The sequence below is a fragment of the Syngnathoides biaculeatus genome, chromosome 12 (assembly GCF_019802595.1).
Source record: "Syngnathoides biaculeatus isolate LvHL_M chromosome 12, ASM1980259v1, whole genome shotgun sequence".
NCBI classification, from domain to species: domain Eukaryota; kingdom Metazoa; phylum Chordata; class Actinopteri; order Syngnathiformes; family Syngnathidae; genus Syngnathoides; species Syngnathoides biaculeatus.
The window spans coordinates 25,175,626-25,182,390 of record NC_084651.1 but is presented as its reverse complement, the minus strand read 5'-3'; the positions used below and the strand labels follow the sequence as shown (position 1 = coordinate 25,182,390).

Here is a 6,765-nt window from a genome sequence, read left to right as displayed (position 1 = left end):
TGGACACGAAAGAAGGAGAAAAGGATCTCTGCAGGTTGGCCAGACAGAGGAATAGAGATGGGAAGGATATGCAGCAGGAATAGGTGATTAAGGATAGAGATGGAAATGTGTTGACTGGTGCCAGTAGTGTGCTAAATAGATGGAAAGAATACTTTGAGAAGTTAATGAATGAAGAAAATGAGAGAGAAGGAAGAGTTGAAGAGGCAAGTGTGAAGGACCAGGAAGTGGCAATGGAAGTTATGGAAGCAATTTGAAGAGATGGCTGTGGAGTTTTGAACCAACTTATTCAACAGAATACTAGCGGGCGAAAAGATGCCTGAAGAATGGAGGAAAAGTGTTCTAGTTCCCATTTTTAAGAACAAAGGCTATGTTCAGAGCTGTTGGAATTATAGAGGAATAAAGTTGATGAGCCACACAATGAAGTAATGGGAAAAGAGTAGTGGAGGCTAGACTCAGGACAGAAGTAAGTATCTGTGAGCAACAGTATGGTTTCATGCCTAGAAGGAGTACCACAGATGCATTATTTGCCTTGAGGATGCTAGTGGAAAAGTACAGAGAAGGTCAGAAGGAGCTACATTGTGTCTTTGTGGATCTTGAGAAAGCCTATGAAAGAGTACCAAGAGAGGAACTGTGGTACTGCATGCGTAAGTCTGGCGTGGCAGAGAAGTATGTTAAAATAGTACAGGACATGTATGATGGCAGCAGAACAATGGTGAGGTGTGACAGAAGATTTAAGGTAGAGGTGGGACTGCATCAGGGATCAGCTCTGAGCCCCTTCCTGTTTGCAGTGTTAATGGATAGGCTGACAGATGAGACTGGAATCCCCTTGGACCATGATGTTCGCAGATGATTCTTCTGCTGGAGGCACTGGCGATGTAGTTTTTTTTTAAATTTTGAGATGGGAATTTGTTTGTGTGCTGGTTTACAATGTCAACAGTACAATATTTATACTTTGCACACTTGAGACAAAAATTACAACAGTAGAAGTGGCCAGTTAAACTAACATTTTCATTGGAGTACGGAGTTAACGTTCTTCACTCGGAGAATCTTTTGCTGGAGGCACTGACGTTTTACGGTAAATACAGTACCACAGTTCCTCTCCTAACCCTAACCCTCTCTTGGTTATCTGTCATAGGCTTTCTCTAAATCCACAAAGACACAATATAGCTCCTTATGACCTTCTCTGTAGTTGTCCACTCGCATCCTCAAGGCAAATAATGTATCTGTGGTACTTTTTATAGGCATGAAACCATACTGTTGCTCGCAGATACATACTTCTGTCCTGAGTCTAGCCTCCACTACTCTTTCTCATAACTTCATTGTGTGGCTCATCAACTTTATTCCTCTATAGTTCCCACTGCTCTAAACATCGCCTTTGTTCTTAAAAATGGGAACTAGAACACTTTTCCTCCATCCTCCAGGCATCTTCTCGTCCGCTAGTATTCTGTTGAATAAGTTGGTTAAAAACTCCACAGCCACCTACCCAAATTGCTTCCATACCTCTACCGGTGTGTCATCAGGACCAACTGCCTTTCCATTTTTCATCCTCTTTTGTGCCTTTCTAACTTCCACCTTACTAATCACTGCCAGTTCCTGGTCCTTCCCATTTGCCTCTTCTACTCTTCCTTCTCTCTCATTTTGTTCATCCATCAACTTCTCAAAGTATTCTTTCCATCTATTTAGCACACTACTAGCATCAGTCAACACATTTCCATCTCTATCCAGAATCACCTTGACCTGCTGCACATCCTTCCCATCTCTATCCCTCTTCTGGCCAACCTGTAGCGATCTTTTTCTCCTTCTTTCATGTCCAACAGAGTGTACATATCGTCATATGCCTCTTTTTAGCCTTTTCCACCTCTACCTTTGACCTATGTTGCATCGCAATGTATTTCTTTCACCTCTCCTAAGTCCTCTCTGTGTCCCACATCTTCTTCGCTAATCTCTTTCCTTGTACGACATTCCTGTATTTTTGGGTTCCACAACCAAGTCTCCTTCTCCTCTTTCTTTCCAAAAGACACCTCAAGTACTCTTGCCTGTCTCTCTCATCACCTTGACTGTAGCAGTCCAGTCTTCCGGGAGCTCCTCCTGTCCATTGAAAGCCTGTCTTACCTCTTTCTGAAAGGCCGCACAACAGTCTTCCTTTCTCTGCTTCCACCACATGGGTCTTTGCTCTACCTTTGTTTTCTTAATCTTCCTACCCACCACCCAGAGAGGTGGGTAGGAACACTCTCCCCTACCACTACTTTACAGTCAGTAACCTCCTTCAGATTCCATCGCCTACACAAAATATAACCCACTTGCATGCTTCTACTTCTGCTCTTGTAGGTCACTCTTTATTCCTGCCTTTACTGAAAAAAAAGTGTTCACTACTGTCATATTCATCCTTTTTGCAAAGTCCACCCCCATCTGTCCCTCAAAGTTCCTTTCCTGGATGCTATACTTACCTATGACTTCTTCGTCGCCCCTCTTTCTTTCACCAAAATGTCCATCACAATCACAACTCTCTCTCTATCTGGGATGCTCGGAACTACTTCATCTTCTCCCTTCCAGAGTTTCTCTTTCAACTCTAGATCACATCCTACTTATGTGGCATAGCCGTTAATCACATTATATTTAAAACCCTCAAATTCAAATTTCAGCCTCATCACTCAATCTGATACTTTTTTCACCTCTAAGACATTCTTAGCGATCTCTTCCTTTAAAATAACCCCTACTCCATTTGTCTTCCTTTCTACTCAATGGTAAAATAATTTAAACCCTGCTCCTAAACTTCTTGCCTTACCACATTTCCACCTGCTCTATTGGATGCACGCTATAGCACCCTTTCTCCTAATCATCATGTCAACCAAATCCTGAGCTTTTCCTGTCATAGTCCCAACATTCATAGAGCCTACATTCAGTTGTTGGCTCTGTCTATTCCTCTTCTTCTTCTGCTGACAAATCTGCTTTCCTCCTCTTTCTTGTCTTTGACCCACAGTAACTGAATTTCCACCGACACCCTGCAGATTAGTGTTGCCAGGGGCGGGTGTTGTTAACCCGGGTCACGACCAATCCAGTAAATTCATCTATAGATGAACGCTCATATTTGTTTGTCACAGTTTTACGCCGGATGCCCTTCTTGACACAATCCTTTGCATTTATTCAGGCTTGGGAGCTGCCTACAGATTCCACTGGCTTGTGCCCCCATTGGGATGCAATGTCTACCTCACTCACACACACATACAAAATTACAATTCAGCGTAACCATGTGTTGTTCAAGGACACCATAGCTGTGAGTCCAGGGGATAGTTGCATTTGCTGCATCCTTGCAAATTCTATCAAAATATTTTTATCTGATAGATGATTTAAGATGCATTGACACCGGACTCAAAGAGAACTTTTGCACGCACGGCTCGGCAACTGGAGGGAATAATAAAATAGCGTGCACCGAGCAAGTGTTCAATGCGGGTGCGCCGGCAATGTCAGCCTGTATTTTTCACCCCTGCAATTCTAGAAACAGTGTTATGACCTTAGCAAGTCAATGTTGAGTGATTTCTGTAACAAATTAGTGGCATTCGGTAACATTTGGCTGCTCTGCACAGTTCCTCCACAAAGAGGAGCCAGAAGAGGTGCCTTCGGTATTTGGTTGTGATGCCTCCCTGGTGAGGTGTTCTGAGTATGTCACACTGAGTGAAGGTCGTGGGAATGACCCACCACACGCTAGTGAGACTACACCTCTCAGCTGGCCTGGGAAGGCCTCGAGATACCCCTCCAGAAGAAGCGGTCGTGGTGGGGCAAAGGAAAACTGGTTCCTTAAAAGACTCACAGTTGTGCAAGATGCAGTCTTCTGGCCTTTAGAGTGGTTAAGAGTGCGTCAATCCCCCACATTATGTTAAGCTTATAAAGAGTGCCCTTAACCATTAACGGTTCACCATTATAGACCAGTGTAATAAAAAATCTGCAAAGGGAGCAGTTTAAAGTTACGAATTCTGCGATAGTCCCCAAAATATATTACTAATACTGATTGGGTGAGCAGGATGTAGGGTGTGTCCCAACAGCACAAGCCCCCAGAAACTAGTAGGTTCACTGTTAAAGAATTTCATGTCTTAATTGCAAGAGGGAAAAAAACTGCCTGCTAGATTTGATTTGCATTGATTGGTAGAGCCTACCCGACGGAAGGAACTGGAAGAGCTAATGGCCAGGATGAGGAGGATCCAAAAGGATCTTGCCTGCTCTGGTCCTAGCTCCAGTGGCGTTCAAGTCTTCAAGGGTAGAAATGGTGGTGCTGACAATCTGTTCAGCGGATTTGATTGTCCGTTGCAGTCGGAGTTTATCCTTTTTTGTGGCTGCCCCAAACCAAACTGTGAGGGAGGTACACAGTAGTGATTTGATCTCAGCCGATTTCAATACCACGCTACCTCCCACTGTCCCGGCCTCCATGTCTCATCTTTTCCCAGATATAGCCCAACATTCAACATGTATTTGGTATCATCAGCAGGAGCAAATCAGAACTTTGTACCAAATTTATCACATTTGCTAGCATTGTACTGGATTAAGTTGCACCTTGCTTTTGTTGGGAAGAGCTGCTCAAGTTATATCAGCAGCTAGATTGCAGCAACTGGTGTGGTTGCAAGTCACTCCCAGAGCTAGATGACACTTCTTTCAACAACCAAGAGACTACTCACTGCTCATCTATCAGATTCAGATTCTTCATTAAGTCTCTGAAGAAAGGCTAAAGCCTCCACAGGTGTCATTTTTGTCTTTCATGGGTTGCGTGCAGCTAGCTTTTAGCATCACAGGGCATGAAAAAGAAAGCAAATGAAAAATGCAGCAAGTAAAAAATGACACCTGGATGAAAATATGAAGTCAATTTGACTGCTAGTCATTCAAGGTAGTAATACTAAAGATCTCCTTTGTGTTTTGAAATTTTAATGATGAAACAATGTGAGAATAAAATATGCACACATTTTGGAAAACTGAAGGTGCTATTGTGAGTTTTTTTTTTCTTTTTAAACTGTTATGACATTACAAAATTTGAAAGCAGTCAGAATGAATTCCTTTGTAGTTTTAGTTCTAGACTTATTCCTCTATCTTGTGATCAGATCGGTGATCCACCCCAAAAATCCTGATCGTACAGAGGCTCAGATTAACAAGATGTCATTTAAGTGTAATGGATTTAAAAAGATGGAAAAAATTGGTCTAAATTACATTCAGTACGCCGAAACAGTGGAGCTCATGGTTGAAGTGTTTGCTTCAAAGTTCTGAGGACCGAGGTTCAATTCCCGGTGCCACAGGTGTGAAGTTTCCATGTTCTCCCCGTGCCTACGTGGGTTTTCTCCAGCCACTCCAATTTCCTCCTCCATCCCAAAAAAATGCATTAATTGGAAATTCAAATTGCCTTTAGCTGCGATTGTGAGTCTGAATGGTTGTTTCAATGTACCGAGTTTGGCAGGAAAACAGTTCAGGTTGTTCTCCACCTCCTGCCTGTAGATACCTGGGATAGGCTCCAGCACTCCGGTGACTCTTTGTGAGGAAAAGCGGCTCAACAAACATTATGGATGTATCCAGTACTCACCTTCTTTATCAAGACTTAACTTAAGTACAATACTCTCTCATTTATAATGCTTGGGTCTACTATGTTTACCTTGGACAGTTTCAGCAACATAAAAAGTGTGACAACTAACTCTAACTCATGGTGATAGACTAACCATAGAATAACCAGCTGCCTTGGTTACAGACTACCTCACTACAGGCTTCTTTTTACCAATCGATTAAGGCTCGTGGCTGCTTGGCTATCTGCGCGTGAAAGCCAGTGAGCCCGCATTGAGTGATGATACCTCCACCCTTGTAGGGGAAAAAAAATAAAATAAAATAAACTACTACAGCATCAGTTGCAACAAGAGGGAAATATCAAATAATACAATTGCAAACAGTACTACGGGTAAACGTTTACAAGGCACATACACTTCCATTTGCCAGACTCGGTCATGTCACGTTTTTTTAAACGTAGTTACAGTATTTATTTTTAAAGACGTGAAGCGAGTCTTCTCCCCCAAAAAATAACGAGAATTTGCCGGCACTACAGTGGAGTACTTTGAGCCATGCATATATGAAATTCAACCTGCCATATTGGCAAGATGGATGAGTAGTGATACCTACTACTGCTGAAATTCACCTCCAATTGGCTGGTAAGCAGATAATCTGAAGCCCTGGTTGTTTGCATTGTGTAGGAAAATGTTTCAGCAAAGGCAATAACCTTTTTTACACATCAACGTGCCACAACTTTTTCTGAGGTGTTACAGAAGATGTGACATTCATCCACCTTTACCTTTTACTGGAAACATGATACAGTGCCTTGTGAAAGTATTCGGCTCCGTTGAACTTTTCAACCTTTTGCCACGTTTCAGGCTTCAAACATAAAGATATAAAATTAAATCTTTTTGTCAAGAATCAACAACAAGTGGGACACAATCGTGAAGTGGAATGAAATTTATTGGATATTTTATACTTTTTTAACAAATAAACAATTTTGACCATCTTTACTACATACTTTCACAAGGCACTGTATGTGAGATACTGCTGAACTTTGTTTACTTTTACACAATGCAATATCCTGTAAGCACAACTATTAGATGTGATAAAACAATTGTCCGACAGACAATTGTTTTCAACACACCGGAATGTAGAAGTGAGTGTGCAAAACTTCATACCATAACGGTGTCCCGATATTCCGGTATCTGCTTAAACACACCTCTTATACTACCTTAGAATATTGAATAAGAG

The 6,765-nt window shown here is 42.0% G+C and overlaps 1 long non-coding RNA gene across 1 annotated transcript; it reads right to left on the bottom strand.

The window, feature by feature from the left end:
* Positions 1 to 5,322: 5,322 nt before the first annotated feature.
* Positions 5,323 to 6,183, bottom strand: LOC133510165 (uncharacterized). The gene is made up of 3 exons (XR_009797534.1): positions 5,747 to 6,183; positions 5,423 to 5,505; positions 5,323 to 5,339 (listed from the first exon to the last, which is right to left on the bottom strand). It is a non-coding gene; the product is annotated as an uncharacterized LOC133510165 (long non-coding RNA).
* Between the last annotated feature and the right edge of the window lie 582 nt (positions 6,184 to 6,765).